Source organism: Panthera pardus, unplaced genomic scaffold (genome assembly GCF_024362965.1).
Source record: "Panthera pardus isolate Hobbes unplaced genomic scaffold, ASM2436296v1 HiC_scaffold_21, whole genome shotgun sequence".
NCBI classification, from domain to species: Eukaryota; Metazoa; Chordata; class Mammalia; order Carnivora; family Felidae; genus Panthera; species Panthera pardus.
Window position 1 is genome coordinate 40991960 of NW_026526777.1, and position 21265 is coordinate 41013224.

General features: G+C 37.9%; 1 protein-coding gene across 3 annotated transcripts in view; it reads left to right on the top strand.

Moving 5' to 3' along the window:
* Positions 1–919: 919 nt before the first annotated feature.
* Positions 920–21265, top strand: part of CEP350 (centrosomal protein 350) — a 154836-nt gene continuing 134490 nt past the window's right edge. For all 3 annotated transcript variants that reach the window (XM_053909161.1, XM_019428143.2, XM_053909162.1), the window contains exon 1: positions 920–1032. The gene's annotated coding sequence lies outside the window, so the exon portion shown is untranslated. The remainder of the gene's footprint in view (positions 1033–21265) is intronic.

Below are 21265 nucleotides of genomic sequence, written 5' to 3' on the forward strand. Positions count from 1 at the left end.
TTCGGAGACTGGGGAAAGAGGATAAAGATATTAGAAGATATGTTGATCACACAAAGTCTCTCAAAGCACAGTTCTACCAATGCCTATACCTAAACGGGAGGAAACTCCGTTTTCCTTGCTCTGGAGTCTCTAGCCATTGGACAGACTGCATGCTGAACACAATCGTTAACCCTCGCGAACAAAACGGCCAGTGACAGCAGTGGGTAACTGCAGCAGCCGCAGCGCTGCAATTGCTCTGAAACTGATTGGGGTAAAGAAGATTTACTTGGACGACAATTGGTGAAACATCGTAAACTCTGAGAAGCTGTAATTTCGACTTCTGAGCGCACCCTGGTCAAACCCCCAGCTTGTTTTTTGGCCCGGGGTGAAATGCGCAGCCAAAAGGCCCAATTAGCGTCCGAGGAAGGAGGGTGGGGGGTGGGGGTGGAGAGAGGTCTCCGCTGCGGATCTACTTTGGCTCCTCCCGAGTCCTGCAAGGCACAAACTCGCCACACTAAACATGGCGCTCTCGAGTGTCCTTTCTTCGTTCTCCCTCCCGCACCTTTCGGCCACACTCAACATGGCCCTAACCGAAGGTTGTATTCCTGTAGAACCGTGTCGGGACAGTTCTCGCGAGGTTTGCCTGGGCCCCGACTGCTCCCGCCCTGCCTCGCGCGACCGCCACTGCCACTGCCGCCGGCGCCGCTCCTCCTCCGTGTCAGTTGTTGGGCTGTAATGGCGACTGGGCCGCCGCTGCCGAAGTGACTCCCGGGCGGGGGAGCGGGGCCGGACCTGCGCCAGAGGGAACTGCAGAGAGCCGCAGCTCAGGGGGAGTCTTGCTGTGGGGGAGGGGAGGCAGCCTTTCTGCCTCTCCTTCCTTCTCTGCAGCCCGGCGGATCCCGGGAGCCGGTGCGAGGCGGGCACCCGGTGCGTCCCCGGAGCGGGGAGGCCAGGCCCGGCAGCCCTGGGGCCGGTCGGGGAGGCATCACTGCACCCTCCGCCAGGCCCCGCGGGATGCACCGTGGGAGCCGAGGGCGGAGGCGACACTCTCAGGTGAGCCGCGGGAGGACGTGGCTGGGACCGCGGACGCTCGCTTAGCTTCTGCTGCCTCTGTCCGCGGTCCCGGGTCCCCGGTGGCGGCGAGAGAGGCGGGGCGGGGCGCCGGGAGTCCTGGCCCAGCCTGGCGTCCCCCCTCGGGGAACCTCCCCGTGTCCTGAGCCTTTGCGGGGAGGGCCATCCTGAGACCTGGATTTCAGGTCCCACCGGTGCCTGCCGAAGACGGATTTCCTTCCTTACCTGCTAGTGCTCTCCCTGCTCCCGCCCCTCCTCTCGTCTGCAAAAGATGTAAGATACCTCTCGCCTTTGGTCTCCGGAGAAGTGCTCCTCCTTCGCTTGCAGATCAGGCATATTTTAGGAAATTCCGGGCAACTGGCTCCAGTGGCAAGGATGACTGGTTTCTGTTCCTTTTTGGTGGGGATAAGCATTCTCAAGTATAGGAAAAACTTTGATCTTCTGCTCCAGTCTAGCAGCTGCTGAATTGTAGTCTACCGATTTATTCACAAATGATTTAGTGGGAGATTTAAAAAGCTCTACGCTTTCAAAGTTGTCAGTATTTTTCCCCGCCCTCTTTTTAAATGTAACCCAACAGGGTAAACAATACTTAACTGATGTCCCAAATACGGTTTGGAATTTCGCTGGATTTTTAGTTTTCAGATAGGAAGTTGCCCATAGGTATAAAATTTTAATGTGGTTTTAGTGTAGTAGCAAGTCTTTCATAAAAGAAAAAGATCCTTCATATAGGACAGGTTGTCAGGAGTAGTAATCAGTATCCATGCACTCCGCCTGGTTGTTTGATATTTTTGTTTTGATGGCGATCCTTGTTTTGAATTTGGGAAAGTCGTTAATGGTTATGTTGCCATGTTAACGATACCTCCTCCTCTTGCATTTAAAGGTTTTAAAGGAAAGGCTATGTTAGGCGGACCTAGCAACAGCCTGAAACGGTTTGTAGAAGCAATGATAAAATACTGAGAGCTGCTCTCCACTTTAAAAATTTTTTGGTTTAAAACACAGTTTTTAAACAAGGCCGTGTGCTGCCAGTAACATGAGATTTTGGGGGATTGGTTTTAGACCCATGGTAGAAGTTGCTTCAAACCCATGGTTGTGTAACATGAAATTAGTTTTGGTGTGCTAAATTGACCAACTCCATTCAGTGTAATAAAATAAATCTGAACCATTGGAGCGTCATTGCATTGAAGATGCTTTAATCAGAAAATAAACATCAAGCTAAAATACATTGTATGTGTGGATAAATACATGTATCTCATTTTTTCATAGTAGCAGGACTTGTGTTTGTGATGATGGTGACATCTAGTCAGTAAACAATTTCATACATATGTGAGATAATTTCCCTGATTCTCTGAGATATTTTGTTATGTAAGAGTGTTACTACTTAAACAACCAGCCTCCTGTGGGGGTAATCAATTTAGGAATTATGAAGTTTTGAATTTTTTCTTAGTGCTTTTTTTTGATTGCCAGTTTTTTGCCCCTTTTATAATACTTATGGACAGACGAAAGGAGATGGAGTCCTTATCTTACCAATTTTGTTATTTTTTAAATTGCTATGTTATAGTGGCGGCAAAAAAGAAGCAACTGTTTAAAATAACTGACATCATTTTTCAGTGTATCACCACATACGTTATTTTATTTAATCTTCGTAGCAATGTGAGGTAGGTTTGACAAATATTTTTGTTTTGCAGTTGTGGAAATTGACACAAGGAAGTGTGATGAATGATGCTCTTATTCCTGAACAAGTGTTTTTTGTTTTTATTGAGGTATAATTGACACAACATTATATTAGTTTCAGGTGTACAACATAATGATTCATATGTTTGTATTGTGAAATGATCACAAGTCTAGTTAACATTGTAGAATTAGTTTTATTTTAAAATTGGATATTAATATAGATACTCTGGAACTTGGTTTTATAAAATCTAAAAAAAAATCTATTTTTGTTCCTTTTGACATACCACTAACTCCTTAATGCTTAATGATTGTTGTTCTTTAAAAATAGTATTTTCAATAATTTTGTTAATTATGAACAAGTGATGAATTATTATAATGAATGGCTTTACCGCTGTATGTACTTTTTGCTTGAACAGTACTCCTAAGAAATTGTAGTTGATATGTCATCTTTCATTTTGTTTGGATACTCATAGTTATGTCGTCTTTGAAATTCAAAGCATTTATAGTCTTGGTTATGATAAACCAATATTTGGGCCACATAGTAGCATAACTGAAAAGTAGTGACATCTTGGTGACTTTATTCTAGTACTGGTGATTTAAAAAGTTAACTTGTCATCTACACTTGTGATTGCTAGTTTTTGCAGTGCAGGAGAGGTTGTGAAATAATTTCTTTATTGACATTTTCTTCTCATGTCAAACAATTTCTAGTGTTGCAAATAGTCCAAAAAAACCCCACAAATAATCAAAAGATTGCATAGCGGGTTTTTTTTTTTTTCTTTCTTCTGCACTAATAGCTTTTTGTTTATTGTTATCAGAAGTGTAACTTTACATTTACTAGTGGTTATTTTGGTTTGTTATTTGCCTTTCTTGTCTAGTCTGTAAGTTCCATGATGGCAGAGTTACTCTGTTAACTATTGTGCACCCGGTGCTTAGTACATAGTAAACCAGTCAATAAATATTAGTTGAATAAATTGACTTAAGAGTGGTCTTGGCATAATATTTAAAAAAACACAACACTGGTTCATGTTCCTAGGCACATATCAACTCATGTTAGAAATATACTCTAGAGATATGTTCAAGTTTGCTAGGTTGCAGGGAATTACAGCCTGGGATTAAAAAACCACTGAGAATAAGCCACAGGTGGATCCTGAAAACTTTATTGGCTATTTTAATGATTTGCCTAGGTCTTCTGGCAGTAGTTATTATAATTTAAAGAAAATAGAAGGTTTAAGGCCCTGGCCTAATTAGTACTACAATTATAGGCTTTTAATAACTTGAAGTCACTTCTTAATTACAGCATTGAGAGTTTTAAATCTGAAAGGCCAGGTAGTCCAATTCCCACGTTTTGTACATAAGTGAACAGTATCGTATAGGGGAAATATCTCACCCATAGGTGGTTTCATAACTGGATGAAGAATTCACTGTACAGTCTACACCTCTTTAAAGTCAGATAATTATCAAATTAGAGGATGATTGTGAATCAACCTGGCGGTCTGTTCATTCTGCGTCAGAGTGAAAAACTCAAAATAGGCCTCTCCATGAATCAAAAATATTTGTTGACTTAAAAATGAACCTCAACCCTCCCCTCTGTCATTGGGACTATAAGTTGGTACAAGTAGGACAGTGTTCTGGAAGGAAGTTTGGTATTATCTATCAAAATTAAAAGGGCGCATATTTGATAGAGTTACTTCATTTTTAGGGAGTTTATCTTACAGAAATTTTAACACAAAAGCATAAGAGTAAATCTATAGGGAGTTCATTTTAACATTATTACAAGTAAATGCCAATAGTATTAAAAAATTAAAAAATGTCAAGAATAGTCCTAAATGTAGAGGAATAGTTAAAATTATAGTGTACTTATGCTGTGAAGTGCTATGCACTTGTTAACAGGTTGAGGGATAGCTAGATTTACTTCATGAGAAGCAGCTGAGTGTATCATTGAGTGCAAGGACCATGCAACTAACTTTCTGGGTTCAAATCCCAAATGCATCATTTATTAGATGCAGCCATTAGCAAATTACTTAAACTCATCTGTAAACTGGATATAATTATAGTTTCTCACCTGACAGGGCTGTTGTGTGAATTAAATGAGTTACTATTTAGGCCTCAAGCAAGCACAGTAAGCGCCACATAAATGTTTGAGTGTTTGCAATTACTATTATGTCCTGACATGGAAGAATGTTCATGATATAATCCTGAGTGAAAGAAAAAAGTTGCATTACACTGTAGAATATGATTCAGTTTTGAAAAAACAAACACGGACAAAGAAATGTAGTTTGATTTTGTTATGATTTTGTATGTCCGTAGGAAAGGGTCTGTGAGGATATATGTTAAACTATCAGCTATGTTATCCCTGAGGGAGTGGATGACTTTCCTTTTTTTACTTTAGACACTTCTGTTTATTATAACTTCCACTTTTATAATTTTTGAAGCTTTTTTTCTAAAAAATATCAAAACAATTTCCTTTTATTATACAATCATATAAATGTATTTTTGAAAAAAAATTTTTTTAATGTTTATTTATTTTTTAAGAGAGACAGAGCACGAGCGGGGGCGGAGCAGAGACAGAGAGGGAGACAGAATCTGAAAAAGGCTCCAGGCTCTGAGCTGTCAGCACAGAGCCCGAAGTGGGGTTCGAACTCTGGAACAGTGAGATCATGACCTGAGCTGAAGTCAGACACCCAACGGACTGAGCCACCTAGGTGCCCCTAAATGTATTTTTGAATTTAGTTGTTTTTCAGAGATCTGTAGATTTCATCAACATGCTATCACATGATTAGATTCTGTTTCAAAACTTTTGTTGATGCAGTTAGCCCTTAAGTGTTTTTATTTTATTTTTTTTATGTTTATTTATTTCTGAGACAGAGAGAGACAGAGCATGAGTAGGGGAGGGGCAGAGAGAGAGGGAGACACAGAATCAGAAGCAGGCTCCAGACTCTGAGCTGTCAGCACAGAGCCCGACGCGGGGCTCGAACTCACAAACCGTGAGATCATGACCTGAGCCGAAGTCGGTCGCTCAACCGACTGAGCCACCCAGGCACCCCAAGTGTTTTTATTTTCTACTAGCTTTGTGACCTTAAGTGTCATTTCTTAATTTGCAAAGTAAGCATACAGGCTAGATCAGTTGTTTCTTAAACCCAGGATTCCCAAACTGTGCTGTCAGGTACCTTTGAGGACTATAGTGAGCTCACACAGGCACTGTGGAATATTTAAAAATTTTTGAGGGAAACACGGTAATATTTCACAGCTGTGGGGTATCTGTGTGATATTTGACATCTGTGGGGCACTGCTCAAACTATTAGTTTCAGGTAGTGTCTGTGACATTGTGCTGTATTCCTTTTGATGACAGGAAGTCTTCAAAAAACTAGGTTTGGGGGCTACTGTGATAAAAAAAAAAGTACTGTGCAAAAATCCATATGAACGGTAAATGAAAGTGGCAGTGTCCAAAGTGTTTTCAAGGTTTGGGAAGTTGTGTGTAGTAGGTGCATTCATTCCATTAATAAGCAACTGTGGTTATTTAGTAATAAAATATTTCTTTCAATTTATATGTATTTTTCAAACTGCTACTAAGTTGTTAGGACATAAATACTTAATAGATTGTATGGATCTAATAAATTGAAATAGAAGGCATTTTTTGGTGCCTAGGGGGAACCTTGAAAAAAATTACTGAGACACTGAGAGTTCTGTGAAATGAAAAAGCTTGGGAACCTCTCAAACTCTTTTGACTAGGACACTTACAATAAGAAATTTATTTTTTCTTAGGGATATAATTTACATATATGTATAAATATAAATGAATTGTAAGTTCCACTAAATAATATCCTACTACTTTTAACACACGCTGTTATTTTTAATTCAGTCCCGTTTGATTTTATTAAAAGATGCTAGCTCCAATCTATCAGATTTTTTTTTTTTTTTTTTTTTGACCTACTAACGGGTTGTTAACTACAATTTGAAGAGCATGAGGCTGGATGACCTCTAATTTCTAGCTTTAATGTGCTTTGTTTTCTAATTGGTTATAAATGAAATCGGACTACACTTATTCAATTGATGCATCTCTGAAAGTTTGTATAGATGCTACATTTCTGTATTGTGAATTATTTTTTTTTAAATTTATTTATTTTGAGAGAGAGAGAGAACCCGAGTGGGGGAGGAATAGAGAGAAAGAGAGAGAGAATCCCAAGTAGGCTCTGCACCATCAGTGCAGAGCCCAGTGTGGGGCTCGAACCCACACACTGAGATCATGACCTGAGCTGAAATTAAGAGTTGGATGCTTAACCAACTGAGCCACCCAGGTGCCCCTATAACAGTATTTTATTAAAGAATTTCTCTGTAGTTCCAGGCTTGTTTGGAATTATAAATGCATATATGTATGCATGTAACTATTATTTAGTTAGTTATTTTACATGTCAAAATAAATTACCTGCTTAGGAATGGTTAACCTCTTCATATTGTATGAGACTCCTGTATTTTTTTTTTGCCTGTTTGCATGTAAGAATTGGATCCTGAGACTTATCAATGGGAGCATCCATCAGTCAGCAAGTAGGTCTGGAGCACCTAGTGTGTACTCTGCATGGACTAGGGATATATAGGGGCCTAAAACATCTCCACAGTTCCATGTAAGCGACAGATATGTAAATAATAGCACAAGGTGGTAAGAGGAATGGTAAAGTACTGTGGATCCACAAAGTGGGAGCAACTACACTGCCTTAAGGAGTCAATAAACGCTTCCAATGAAAGAAAAAGTAGTTGTCTTTCTTTCCTTTACAGCCTTAGCTTAAATTAGTAAGTTATTGAATATGGAAGGAAACTTTTCAAAATTGTTTGTTTTTTCTTGGTTTTTTTTTCCTTCCTCAAAAAGTGACACGTGCCTCTGCTTTAACAAAATTCAAAAACATATTCATAGAAAAATCTGCTTTTACTCCTTGATCCTCACTCAGAGTTAACCAGGTTTAGCAGTTTCTACGGTATCAGGGAAGGTTTTGTCATGAAAATTTCATACTTAGGCCAAAAAATAATCCTGACTCGCAAGCTGTAAAACACTTTTATAGGGATGTATTCCTTGAAATTAATTTGGAAGAATAAGTATTCAGGATAACTAGATGGTGGGTAAGCAAAGCTTAAGTTCCTATTCCTAGGGCTTTTTTTTTTTTTTTCCCCTCATTATTCCCAGTCTTGTTCGTGGTCTTCAGTTCTCCTTAAGTAAAAGATTAGGACCACCTCCAGTCAAGCTCTAGTTTAGCTCTTCATTTCTTATCATTGGGAGACATTATGTTCTTTGAGATCCTCACCCTGCCTCATATTCCAGGGGCCAAACTGGTACCAAATGTTAGTTTCTTCTGGATTTCATAGATTACAGTAGATCTGCCTTATATTTGTAAAAGTAGTTGTTGGGGTTTTAAAATTTTATTTATTTATATATTAATGTTTATTTTATTATTCTTTTTTTTTGAGAGAGAGAGAGAATGAGAATGAGTGGGGAAGGGGCAGAGAGTCAGAGACACAGAATCCACAGCAGGCTCCAGGCTCTGAGCTGTCAGCACAGAGCCCAACATGGGGCTTGAACTCACCAACAGTGAGATCATGACCTGAACTGAAGTTGGTTGCTCAACCGACTGAGCCACCCAGGCACCCCGGGTTTTGTATTTTAAATGTGAAAAGAGTTGAGGCTGAATCCACAGGTCACTTGTGTTTGTGTATTATACTATATTATGGGGGTGTTGGTTATTCTGGAAGTTTACTTGGAACAGTGTAATGGGTCTGACCTAGAGCTGGAAAGTTTTCTCCTTTTTTTCTAGCCTGGTCCCTACTAAATTTGTCCATTTTATATTTAGACTAGATAGTATGACTATTTCAGTCTTGTTTTTTCTCATTCTTTCAGGCAGCCATGATTGTTACATAGGATCTGATAGAGATGAGAGAACTGAAATGTAGCAAAGGTATGGAAAATATTCTCTGTGAGAGCCAAAACAATATAATTTAATTTTATCCCTAGTGCCAGGCACATAGTGGGAGCCCAGTGAATAATGGAACCAAATCTATGTGACTGAATGAGAGCCCTGTCATTTGCTTCTAGAGGATACTTGAGAATTGGCCATTTAAAAATATCATCTTGTATCTTATTTGTGTATATACCGTAAATACAGATTAGCATTTCTCAAACTTTTTGGTGTCAAGAGCACTTCATGAGTTTTTAAAAACTTAAAGAGCTCTTGTTCATGTGGGCTACGTCTATTGATATTTACTGTATTAGAAGATTTAAATATATATATTAGTTTAAAACATTTTGTTTAACGTTTATTTATTTTTGAGAGCGAGAGAGAGAGAGAGAAAGACAGAGCGCAAGCAGGGGAGGGGCGGAGAGAGAGGGAGACACAGAATCCAAAGCAGGCTCCAGGCTCCAAGCTGTCAGCACAGAGCCAGACACGGGGCTTGAACCCACGAAGCGTGAGATCATGACCTGAGCCTAAGTCGGAGGCTTAACCGACTGAGCCACCGAGGCGCCCCTTAAAAAAAAAATTAATTCCAGTATAGTTAACATACAGTGTTACATTACTATCAGGTGTACAATATAGTGAGTGATTCAGTACAATATAGTGAGTGTGCATTACTCAGTGTTCCTCATGGTAAGTGTACTCTTAATCCCCGTCACCTATTTCATCCATCCGTCTTTTTGTTCTCTATAGTTAAGGGTCTCTTTTTCTCTGTTTGTTTTGTTTCTTAAATTCCACATGTGAGTGAAATCTAATGGTATTTGTCTTTCTCTGATTTATTTGACTTAGCATTCTACTCTGTAGATCCATTCATGTTGTTGCAAATGACAAGATTTCATTCTTTTTTATGGCTGAGTAATATTCTATTATATATACATAAATATATATATGTACATATACACATACACACACACACACCGCCCTTCTTTATCCATTCATCTATCAGTGGACACTTGGGCTGCTTCCATAATTTGGCTATTGTACATAATACTGCAGTAAACATCGGAGTGCCTGTATCTTTTCAGATTAGTGTTTTCGTATTCTTTGGGTAAATAACCAGTAGTAGAATTACTGGATCATATGGTAGTTCTATTTTTAATGTTTGGAAGAACCTCCCTACTGTTTTCCACAGTGGCTGTACCAGTTTGCTTTCCCACCAACAGTACAACAAGGGTTCTTTTTTCTTCACATCCGTGCCAATACTTGTTTCTTATGTTTTTGATTTTAACCATTCTGACTGTGAGGTGACATCTCATTGTTTTGTTTTGCATTTTCCTGATGATGAGTCATGTTGAGCATCTTTTCATGTGTCTGTTGGCCATATGTGAGACTTCTTTGGAGAAATGTCTGATTCATGTCTTCTGCCCATTTTTTAATTGATTATTTGTTTTTGTGTATGTGCTGAGTTGTAGAAGTTCTTTCTATATTTTGGATACTAACCCTTTATTGGATATGTCATTTGCAATATCTTCTCCCATTTAGTAGTTTATCTTTTAGTTTTGATGGTCATTTCCTTAGCTGCACAGACACTTTTTATTTTGGTTTAGTGCCAATAGTTTATTTTTGCTTTTGTTTCTCTTGCCTCAGAAGACGTATCTAGTAAAATGTTGCTTCAGTTGATGTCAGAGACATTACTGCTTGTGCTGTCTTGTATGATTTTATGGTTCAGGTCTCACATTTAAGTCTTTAATCCATTTTGAGTTTTTATTTTTGTGTATGTTGTAAGAGAGGTTCAATTTTATTTTTTTGCATGTAGCTGTCCAATTTTCCCAGTACCAGTTTTTGAAGAGACTGTCTTTTACCATTCTTCTTTGTTGAAGATTAATTGACCATGTAATTGTGGGTTTGGATCTAGGTTTTCTATTTTGTTCTATTGATCTATATGTTGGTTTTTGTGCCATTCCCATGCTGTTTTGATGACTACAGCTCGCTAGTATATCTAGAAATCTGGGATTGTGATACCTCTGTTCCGTTTTGTTCTTTTTTTTTCAAGATTGTTTTGGCTATTTGGGTTTTTTGGTTCTGGTTCTGTGAAAAATGTTCTTGGTATTTCGATAGGGATTGCATTAAATCTGTAGATTGCTTTGGGTAGTATGGACATTGTAACAATATTTGTTCTTCCAATCCGTGAGCATGGAATATCTTTCCATTTGTTTGTGTCATCTTCAATCTCTTTCATCAGTGTTTTACGGTTTTTAGAAGACAGATCTTTCACCTCCTTGGTTAAGTTTATTCCTAGGTATTTTATTATATTTGGTGCAATTGTAAATGGAATTGTTTTCTTAATGTATCCTTCTGCTGCTTCATTATTAGTGCATAGGTGCAACAGATTTTTGCACATTGATTTTGTGTCTTGTGTCTTTGTGTCTTGGGACACATTACTGAATTCATTTATCAGTTGTAGTCATTTTTTGGTGGTCTTTGGGATTTTTTATATATAACATCATGTGATCTGCAAATAGTGGAAGTTTTACTTTTTCCTCACCAATTTGTGTGCCTTTTATTTCTTTTTCTTGTATGACTGCTATGGCTTGGACTTCCAGTACTTTGTGGAATAAAAGGGGTGAGAGTGAACCTCCTTGTTTTGTTACTGATCTTAAAGGAAGAGCTTTTGATTTTTCACCATTGAGTATGATGTTAGCTGTGGGTTTTTTTTTTTTTTTTTTTTTTTTTTTTTTATTATATGGCCTTTATTATGTTGAGGTATGTCCTCTACACTTACTTTGTTGAGGGTTTTTATCACGAATGGATGTTGTACTTTGTCAAATGCTTTTTCTGCATCTCTTGAAATCATATGGTTTTATCTTTTGGTGATGTGATGTATCACGTTGATTAGTTTGTGAATATTAAATCACACTTGCATCCCAGGAATGCATCCCACTTGATACGGTGAATGATTTTTTTAATGTATTGTTGGATTCAGTTTGCCAATATTTTGTTGAGGCTTTTTGCATCTGTGTTCATCAGAAATATTGACCTGTAGTTCTCTTTTTTTGGTAATGTCTTTATCTGGTTTTGGTATCAGAGTAATGCTAGCTTCATAGAATGTATTTGGAAGCTTTCCTTCCTCTTCTTTTTCTATTAACTCTTCTTTAAATGTCTGGTAGAATTCTCCTGTGAATCCGTCTGGTCCTGGACTTTTGTTTGTTGAGAGTGTTTGATTACTGATTCAGTTTCATTGCTAGTAATCAGTCTATTCAAATTTTTTGGTTCTTCCTGATTCAGTTTTGGGAAGTGATACAGTTCTAGGAATTTATTTCTTCTAGGTTGTCCAGTTTGTTGGTGTATAATTGTTCATACTGTTCTCTCATAATCCTTTATAGTTTTGTGGTGTTGGTTGTCATTTCTCCTGTTTCATTTGTGATTTTATTTGCTCGCTCACTCTCTCTGTCACTCTCTCTCTCTCGTGAGTCTGGCTAAAGGTTTATCAGTTTTGTTGATCTTTTCAAAGAACTAGCTCCTGGGTTTATTGGTACGTTACATTGTGTTGTTGTTGTTGTTGTTGTTTTAGTTTTAGTTTCTATTTCATTTATTTCTGGTCTGTTCTTTTTTATTTCCTTCTTTCTATTGATTTGGGGTTTTGTTTGTTCTTTTTGTAGCTCATTTACATGTCAGGTTAGTTGTTTATTTGAAATTTTTCTCAACTTCTTGAAGCAGACCTGTATTGCTATAATCTTTCTTCTGAGAACAGCTTTTGCTGCATTCCAAAAATTTTAGACTGTTGTGTTTTCATTTTCATTTGTTTCTGTATTTTTTGATTTCCTCTTTGATTTCTTGGTTGACCCATTTATTTTTTAGTAGCATGTTATTTCACTTCCATGTATTTGTGTTTTTTCCAGATTTTTTCTTGCAGTTGATTTCTAGTTTCATAGCATTCTGGTTGGAAAACATGCATGACATGGAAGTTTTAAACATATTTATTAATTTATTTAAAATAACAATAAACCTGTATTAAAATAAATAACATTTTTAAGTGAAAAGTAACTGTATTTTCCAAAACACAAAACACAAAAGCATTTAGTGAAAAGAATAACATTGTTTGACATTTTCAAATCTTTTTAATATCTAGCTTAATAGAAGACATCTGGATTCTCATATCTCCTTCTGCATTCAACCTGTTGTGATATCATATGTCATGTAGCCTTTGGGAGACTGCACTATATATACTCAAAAAAGAATGAAAGTGAAAAAGAGAATTAATATCTTAATATTATTATGGAAATAATTTTGATTTCAAAGACTCCCCCTGATAGGTAGACCCTCAGAGATCCCTGGACCACATTTGGAACTGGTGGTATAGATTATAAATTTAGAGTAGAATAGGACCTTAGAGGTCATGTAGTTTTAATCACCTCTTGTGGATATTTCTGGCTTATGCATCTGGACTGAGATAGGGAATACCTCAAGGTTGTGTTTTTGGGAATAATCATGAGTTGACTTTTGGAGATGTTGAGTTTGATGTGCCTTTGAGGTTTCTGAATAAGCAGTTGGATATATGGGTTAGCATAGCAGAGATAAGATCGGGACTAGACTTTTGGCAGTCATTGGCATATACGTACATGGTATTTGAAGCCTTGGACATGGTGACATTGCCCAGAGCATAATGTTAGAAAAGAGCCAATGTTCAAACCCTCTTGAACCTCTAGATTTAAAAGAGAAGGGCTAGCTAGCAGAGGATACTAAGAAAGAACTAGAGAGGAAGTGGAAAATCAGAGTGTGGTATATGGAAGCCAAAGGAAATGAGTGTTTCAAGAGAGTAGTCAACTGTGATAAATGCTGCCAAGAGGCCAAGCATGATGAGGACTTTTTATTTGAAAATGCACAGCAAATTGAGAGATCTTTGGTGATTTTAATGAGCGCTGTTGGGGAGAATTGGAGGGTGCGAAGCACCTAGGAATTGCTTGAAGAGTGAGTGTATTCAATTAACTTTTATGAGAAGTTTGTAAAGGAAAAAGAGCAGTAGTAGAGGAGGGTGCTGGGTTGAGAGACTTTTGTGTTTGTTTTAAGTAAGAAGACTTGATTGAGTATAAGTGCTGATAGGAACAATCTTGGAGAGAGGAGGACGCTAGAGATACACATGAGGGAAAATGTAATTGATGGTTGAAGTTTCTTGTAAGAACCTGGAGGTGGGGAGATCTTAAAACAGATGTATTCTTGTGGCTCCTTTCCCCTAAAAGTTACTTTTTGTGTTCTTTTTCTATTCCCCCCTCTTTATGAATTCTTAGCCTGTACAGTAAGTGGGGAAGTTAAATGGTAAATATAATTCTTTAAAATTTCTTGGCTATTGTTAGTTTTCTTTGAGCCTTGCGCCTCTCTTATGAAATGAGTATTTGGGTGATACTTTAAAGTGTGGATCCCTTGTTTGCTATCAAGTAATTTATTTTAAGTTGCATGCTTACTTGAGATAAGGTGCTTCTGCCTTTTATATGTATCGTACTTTTTTTTAAAAGATGGTTCTCCATAGAGTTCTTTTTAAAGTTTTTATTTATTTATTTTGAGAGAGAGAAAGGGAGAGTACGAGCACGTGCGAGAGAGTGCGCAAGTGGGGGAGGGGCAGAGAGAGACATGGGGCTCAAACTCTCGAACTGAACTGAACTGGAACTGAACCGTGAGATCGTGATCTGAAGTCAAGAGTTGGGGTGCTCAACCCACTGAGACACCCAGGTACCCCTTTATATGTATCATCTTAACCAGATACTTTTATATTATTTTCATAGCTTTAATGAAGTTTTATTTCTGTTTTCTGTTGGCAAGTTAGAGTCATCCTTAGCTAACTTTTGGAGGCTTTTTATATTTTATGTGATGTAAATAGAACCATGTCAAATATAGTTTCTTTTTTAGTCCTCATGATATTTGACTTTAGTCTGAACAAAGTAGTATTCATTTATGCTTTGACTTTTGCATGAAACAACTTGTTTCTCTAAAAGATGCCAGTTAAACTCACTATAAAATGGACACTAGAATGAAACTCTTGAGTCACTTAAATGAGTAATAAAAGTATTCTTTTTTTTTAATTTTATTTTTTATTTTTTAAAAATTTACATCCAAATTAGTTAGCATATAGTGCAACAATGATTTCAGGAGTAGATTCCTTTGTGCCCCTTACCCATTTAGCCCATCTCCCCTCCCACAACCCCTCCCGTAACCCTCAGTTTGATCTCCATATTTATGAGTCTCTTCTGTCTTGTCCCCCATGTTCATCTGTTTTGTCTCTTAAAGTCCTCAAATGAGTGAAGTCATGATTTTTGTCTTTCTCTGACTGACTAATTTCACTTAGCATAATACCCTCCAGTTCCATCCATGTAGTTGCAAATGGCAAGATTTCATTCTTTTTGATTGCCAAGTAATACTCCATTGTGTATGTGTGTGTGTGTGTGTGTGTGTGTGTGTGTGTGTGTGTGTGTATACATATATGTATATACCACATCTTCTTTATCCATTCATCCATCGATGGACATTTGGGCTCTTTCCATACTTTGGCTATTGTTGATAGTGCTGCTCTAAACATGGGAGTGCATGTGCCCCTTTGAAATAGCACACCTGTATCCCATGGATAAATGCCTAGTAGTGCAATTGCTGGGTTGTAGGGTAGTTCTATTTTTAGTTTTTTGAGGAACCTCCATACTGTTTTCCAGATTGGCTGCACCAGCTTGCATTCCCAGTAATAAAAGTATTCTTAAAGTTTTCTGAAAAGTGCAATAGAGTGGTATAGATTCTATGTTATTGGTTTCTCAAAACTGTGGTCATGGAGAGGAGTGGCCAATAACTGATCCTTTAAAAACAAATCGTGTTGGGGCGCCTGGGTGGCTCAGTCGGTTAAGCGTCCGACTTCGGCTCAGGTCACGATCTCGCGGTCCGTGAGTTCGAGCCCCGCGTCGGGCTCTGGGCTGACGGCTCAGAGCCTGGAGCCTGCTTCGGATTCTGTGTCTCCCTCTCTCTCTGACCCTCCCCCGTTCATGCTCTGTCTCTCTCTCTGTCTCAAAAATAAATAAACTTAAAAAAAAAATTAAAAAAAAAATTAAAAAAAAACAAATCGTGTTGAAGACCTCACATGATCTTGTTCCTTTTCTTCTTCAGATTTATTTCTTGACATTTGTCCTTTTCAACACATGGGGCTTTTTGGTTTCTTAAACTGTGTCATGTCTTTTTTGTCTCAGGGCTGTTCCATGTACTGTTCTTACTGCCTGGAAAGCTCTTCCGTGCTGCCCTATATTCATCCTTTAGGTCTTAGATTTAATGACACTTTCCTCTTCACTTCCCAGATTAGATGAATTTCTTTCTGTTATATGCTTCTGTGGCATTTCTATTTTTCCCCTTAATTATTTTCATCTCATTTGTAATCTTTATGAATATCAACTTTCTGAGTAAATCTTTAGATTTCTTTAATTGGTGAGTATGTTCCTTCTCACTGCTGTCTCCCCACTGCTTAGCACTTTTCATTTCTACTACATACATAGCACTCAGCAAACAATAAATGAGTGGAGGACATGGGTCAATTTGAGGAAAAGGTCTTTCTTCAGTGTGGAAGAGCACAGTCTGATGCAACACCAGAGAGTTTGCTGAAACCTCTTACCTGTGTAGAAGAGAGGGTGGAATAAAACGTTTCATCCATAGACATTTGTGAGCAAACCCTGTCCTTTGGTGTGAGTTTGATAAGAGTCAAGACATATTGGTTCAATGAGTATTCTCTAAAGAAGTTAAAGTGCATTGAAGTTTATGGAGCAGAAATTCCATTAGAGGTGGGAATTGAGGATAGAATTGAGGTGGGAAAGCCAAGTGCCTTGTGATGAAATTTTGAGAGAGTATGGGGGATTATGTTATGGATGGTAGCTGAGTTTGAATATTATGAGAGGCATTATGTGAATGGCCTGTTAGAGGCTTTCAGAGGTTTGAGAGAGAGAGAGGGCTCTAGATTTAATTTTCAGATCTGTCACTGAATGACCTTGGACTATTTCCATAGCCTGTCTGATACTGTTTCTTCATCAGTGAAATGGATATATGAATAGTTTTTCCATACTTTAAAAACTTTATTTATATAAAAAAACTCATTCATTTTTAAAAGCATTAACAAGAGAGAAAGAAAAACAGAAAAGGTATGGAGCAGAAGACCTGCCCCTTAGTAGTGTTCAGTGGGGAGGTGGGATTTTTGGTTCTCTGGGATTGAATGCTTAAGTGTTTTTATAAACAAGAGTGAAAAAAAATAAAATAAATGTCCCCCAAAGCCCATGTCTGTTCTATTATGCATACCGTACTGAGAAAAAGAACACCAGGAAGAGAACAGAAGAGGACAAGAGAAACCCGAGTGGAGCCAGGTTCAGATGGGGGCAATTTCCCCTGCGCAGTATGTTCCTACGGTCACAAAGAAGAAAAGGCTCCTTTTTGCTAGGAGTGGGAAGAAATGGGAGGGGAGAAAAAGGGTAAATAAGGGATCTTAATACATAGGGGAAAGGAAAGGGTGATGCGTTGTGTACTTTTCTCCTCAGCATAGCCTGAGTATATAAGGGGAGAGAGAAGGATACAGATTTCCAGCTGCATTGAACAGAGCTTTTAGATTAAGGGGAGGAGTAAAAGGCAAATAAGGAAAAGGATTGTGGGTTGTGATGGAGACTTAGTTCTTGGCCCACATAGAAGGAACACAGAAAATGGTAGCTACAATTATTAACTATTAACTGCCTTCATGGTCACCCCCCATAGAGGTCTGTAATTTTAGCTTCTGGTTTAAAGGTATTTTTTTGTTCTTAAGTGTTCTGGATCTTCGCAAGAGAGATGGTCTCAGGTGGTTGGGGAATAGGATTAGTTCTCTCCACTGATGCTCATCTTTATGGAAATCAACAGTGGTTTTGGAGGCTTCGGGCTTCAAAGAGTAGAACTGAAAATAGTCTTTAGAGCTGTAGTTCTCAAAGCTGACATGGTATTGGGATTCCTGTGGACCTTTAAAAATACAGATTTTTGGCCTCTTCACAGACCCACTGATTCAGAAGCTCTTGGGGGTGGAGCCTCAGCATCTCAGTTTCTAATATGTCATTCAGGTGATTCTCCTCCTAGAGCTGCTTGAGAAAGTAGGTTCAGGAGACAGGAACTCTGCAGCTGCTTGGAGGAGGGCGTTATGTGGCTGCTCTGAAACTCTCTTGCAGCAGGAATGATTGGGAATGTATGTATGGATTATTTGGGAGAGAGTTATCTTTAAAAAAAATTTTTTTTTAATGTTTATTTATTTTTGAGAGAGACAGAGCATGAATAGGGGAGGGGCAGAGAGAGAAGGAGACACAGAATCCGAAGCAGGCTCCAGGCTCCAAGCTGTCAGCCCAGAGCCCGATGCAGGGCTCGAACCTACGAGCCCTGAGATCATAACCTGAGCCGAAGTTGGATGCTTGACTGACTGAGCCACCCAGGTGCTTTTTGGGTTTTGAGAGAAATTTTATTATGTTGTAGGTTTATTCATGGAGGTAATACCTTTTTTAGATATAGAAAATTAGCCATAAACATGTATGATATAAATATGAACAGTAGATATAAAAATAGGGAAACTAAAAATAAGGGAGGAGAGGAAGTCAGATATGTGATTAATACAGAAAACAGAAGAGGGAAAAATATCATAGAAAATGGGAGGTAAATAGGGAAAAAAAGGAAAATATAATATTTGAAGAGATTATAACAAATTTGTTTTTTAGGGAATGAATATAAATGTTTCTTTAATTTTAAGCGGACTTTCTTAAGTAAGAATGTACTAGTGAATGAAAGAACCAGAGATGATAACAAAGTATCAGGAAACCCACCTTCGCCTTTCAGCTCACTTTAGCCTGTAGGATTTTAGAAGAAGGAATGGTATGGTATGGGTTTTAGGAGAAAGAATGCATTGTTTACTGATGGACTTAATTGAATAAGATCTAGGATAGTGTGCCTAGATCTAATTCCAGTTATTTCAATTTTTACCTTAGGATTCTGGCTTCTTACTGTCTGTTAGAGACTCTTGGCAGCTTGGAATCTTTGTTACTGGGTTTCACTGGAAGTCAGGTAGAGTTAAGGTCTCTTGAGGATGGCACTCCGCGATATCACCATACTTCCAAAATCAGGGAACTTGATTGCTAACAGTGTAATTCTCAACAGGACAGATTTGTTTGTCAGGTTGTAGCCTGGGAGTTAGTGGTACATCTCTGTTAATTACCACAAATAATCTGTTCAGATGGGGCCACCCCATTCCCCTCTGAGAAACACTCAGACTTTATATGAGGTTGAAGCCGTATTTCTAGTAGTTAATCTTTGCTCTGGGTGAGTAGCTGGGAGAAATGTCTTCTCTTTCTGAGTAGTTTCTGCTGTTCACTGACTCTAGATGGTAATGTTTTACTGCTCCACTTTACCTGCTCATTACATTATGTCCAGAGTGAATAAATGAACCTCCAGGGCAGATTATACATAGTTCTTGAACTTTTTTTTTGAACTATACAAAACTTTCTGAACTTTTTTTTTTTTTTTTTTTGGCCTAATCATAGCAAGGCTTTTACTTAAGCAAGTAAATACAGAGGATAAGCATTATCTTTTGCTCCAGCCATCTGATTCATTGCACATTAATGATGGTATGCTTTTATCAAATGACTCCCATTATTTCCATGGCATCATACATTTAGTTTATTATATGGTCACCTGTAGCCCTCTTCTTTACACTGTTATCAGCAAGGTCAATTATGCTTTTTGTGTATGTGGTTTGTAGTTTATTTTACCAGTTATTCTTATAGGCTACTTGCAAAATAGTATATGAATTTCACTCCCTTGTTCTCTCTTTTGTTCCCAGCTTACTAGCCTAGTGATATATTTTAATTGTGTTCCTCTTTCTTCCTTAAGTGTTTTCCAGCCTGGCTTTTTAAACCATCTCTTCTGCTTCTGTGATCATGTTTATTGTTACTGCTATTGATTTACCCCCCCTCCCTTCCCTGTTTGTCCTTTCACTGGCAGCCTTGCCTTTGATCCCTCTATTATTTTCTGTTTAAGTTGAGATCATAACAGCTTTCAACATTGCCATTTGCTTTTTTGTTCATGGACGGTCTCTGTTGATAGGAAGGTAAATAAGAAGACGTAGTCCTTAAAATCCATACAACCTTGTGGAGAGACTGATACACATGCTATTTGTAACTTTATTATATAATTTAGCACATTGTATACTATTTGTTTATATGTGTGCCTTCACTAGATTGTGAGCATTAAGTGCTTAAGGAATGTTCATTGAATGAATGAATGAATGAATGAAGTGTGTGTGTGTGTGTGTGTGTGTGTGTGTGTGTCTGTGTGTGTGTGTGCGCGCAATGATAAGGGCTCTAACAAGTTAACAGAGTGCTATTGCGGAAATAGATGAAGTAGTAATAGTTCTGTTAAGGAACAGTTGGGGAAAGATTTGTACTAGATGACATTAACGTTGGACTTGAAGGATATTACTGCCCCCAAAAATTTAGGAAATAAGATGTGGAGGTAAAGAAATTTCTGGATGTTTAGAGAATGCATTCTAGATATGACTTTTTGACAGGAACAGTTGGTATACAGTGAAGATAGCAAAGAGGCTAAGACTATAAATTAAGTTTATCATGCTAAGGAATCTGGAATTTTATCCCATAGGTGATAGTCATTGAAGAGCTTTAGAAGCAGAGTTGCTAGGTTCTTTTTTTAGAAAGATAATTGTGGTTGCAGTATAGAGAATAGGTTAGGAACAGAATAATTTAGGAAGCTTTTACCATAATTTGGGCTAAAGATAATTCTCTGAACAGAGGCAAGGGGAAGAGAGAGAGAGGGAGAGAGAAGTTAGAAATATCTTAAGTTTTTTCAACAGCTTTATGGAGGCATATTTTATATATCATAACAGAAATGTCTTAAAAGATAGTATTGACTTGGTAACTCAGTAAATGATGGTGAAGGAGAGGCAGAAATGTCAAAGATTAACTGGATGCATGACAACCCCATTCGCTATGAGAAAAAGAAGAAACTATTTTGAAGATCAACAATAATGAATTTGGTTCTGAACTTGATAAATTTGAAATTCAGTGGGATTTGGAGGTGGCCTGTCTAATAGACTGAAAACTTGGGTCTAGAGTTCAGACAAGGACCTAGGACAGAAATATGACATTTAGGAAGTGGTTGAAACTATGAAAATGTGTGAGATTGCCTGGGAAGAAGGAGCTAGGAAAGAAGAGACTTACGAATGGAACCTTTTGAAATGTTACCATTGATGAATTGGGCAAAAGTAGAGAAGCCATCAGTTAAGGGGAAAAAAAAATCAAGAAGATAAGGAAAATAGGACAGATGTGTTTTACTGATTCCAAGAGTAGTGACTATTTCAAGATGAAAGCTTAAAAACCCAATGTGATAGTGTTATAATACCTTACTGGAAAATTGTGTTATACAGATTATATACATACACATATATACGTATATACTTAGTTTTAATTATTTTTCCTGTTTTATCTTCATAAAAACTAACTTGTGGGTCAGGAAAAAATGATTTTTTAGACTTTAGAAAGTATGGACTTTTTAGTCGAAGGATTGTTTATAAGAAAATGAATTTGAAG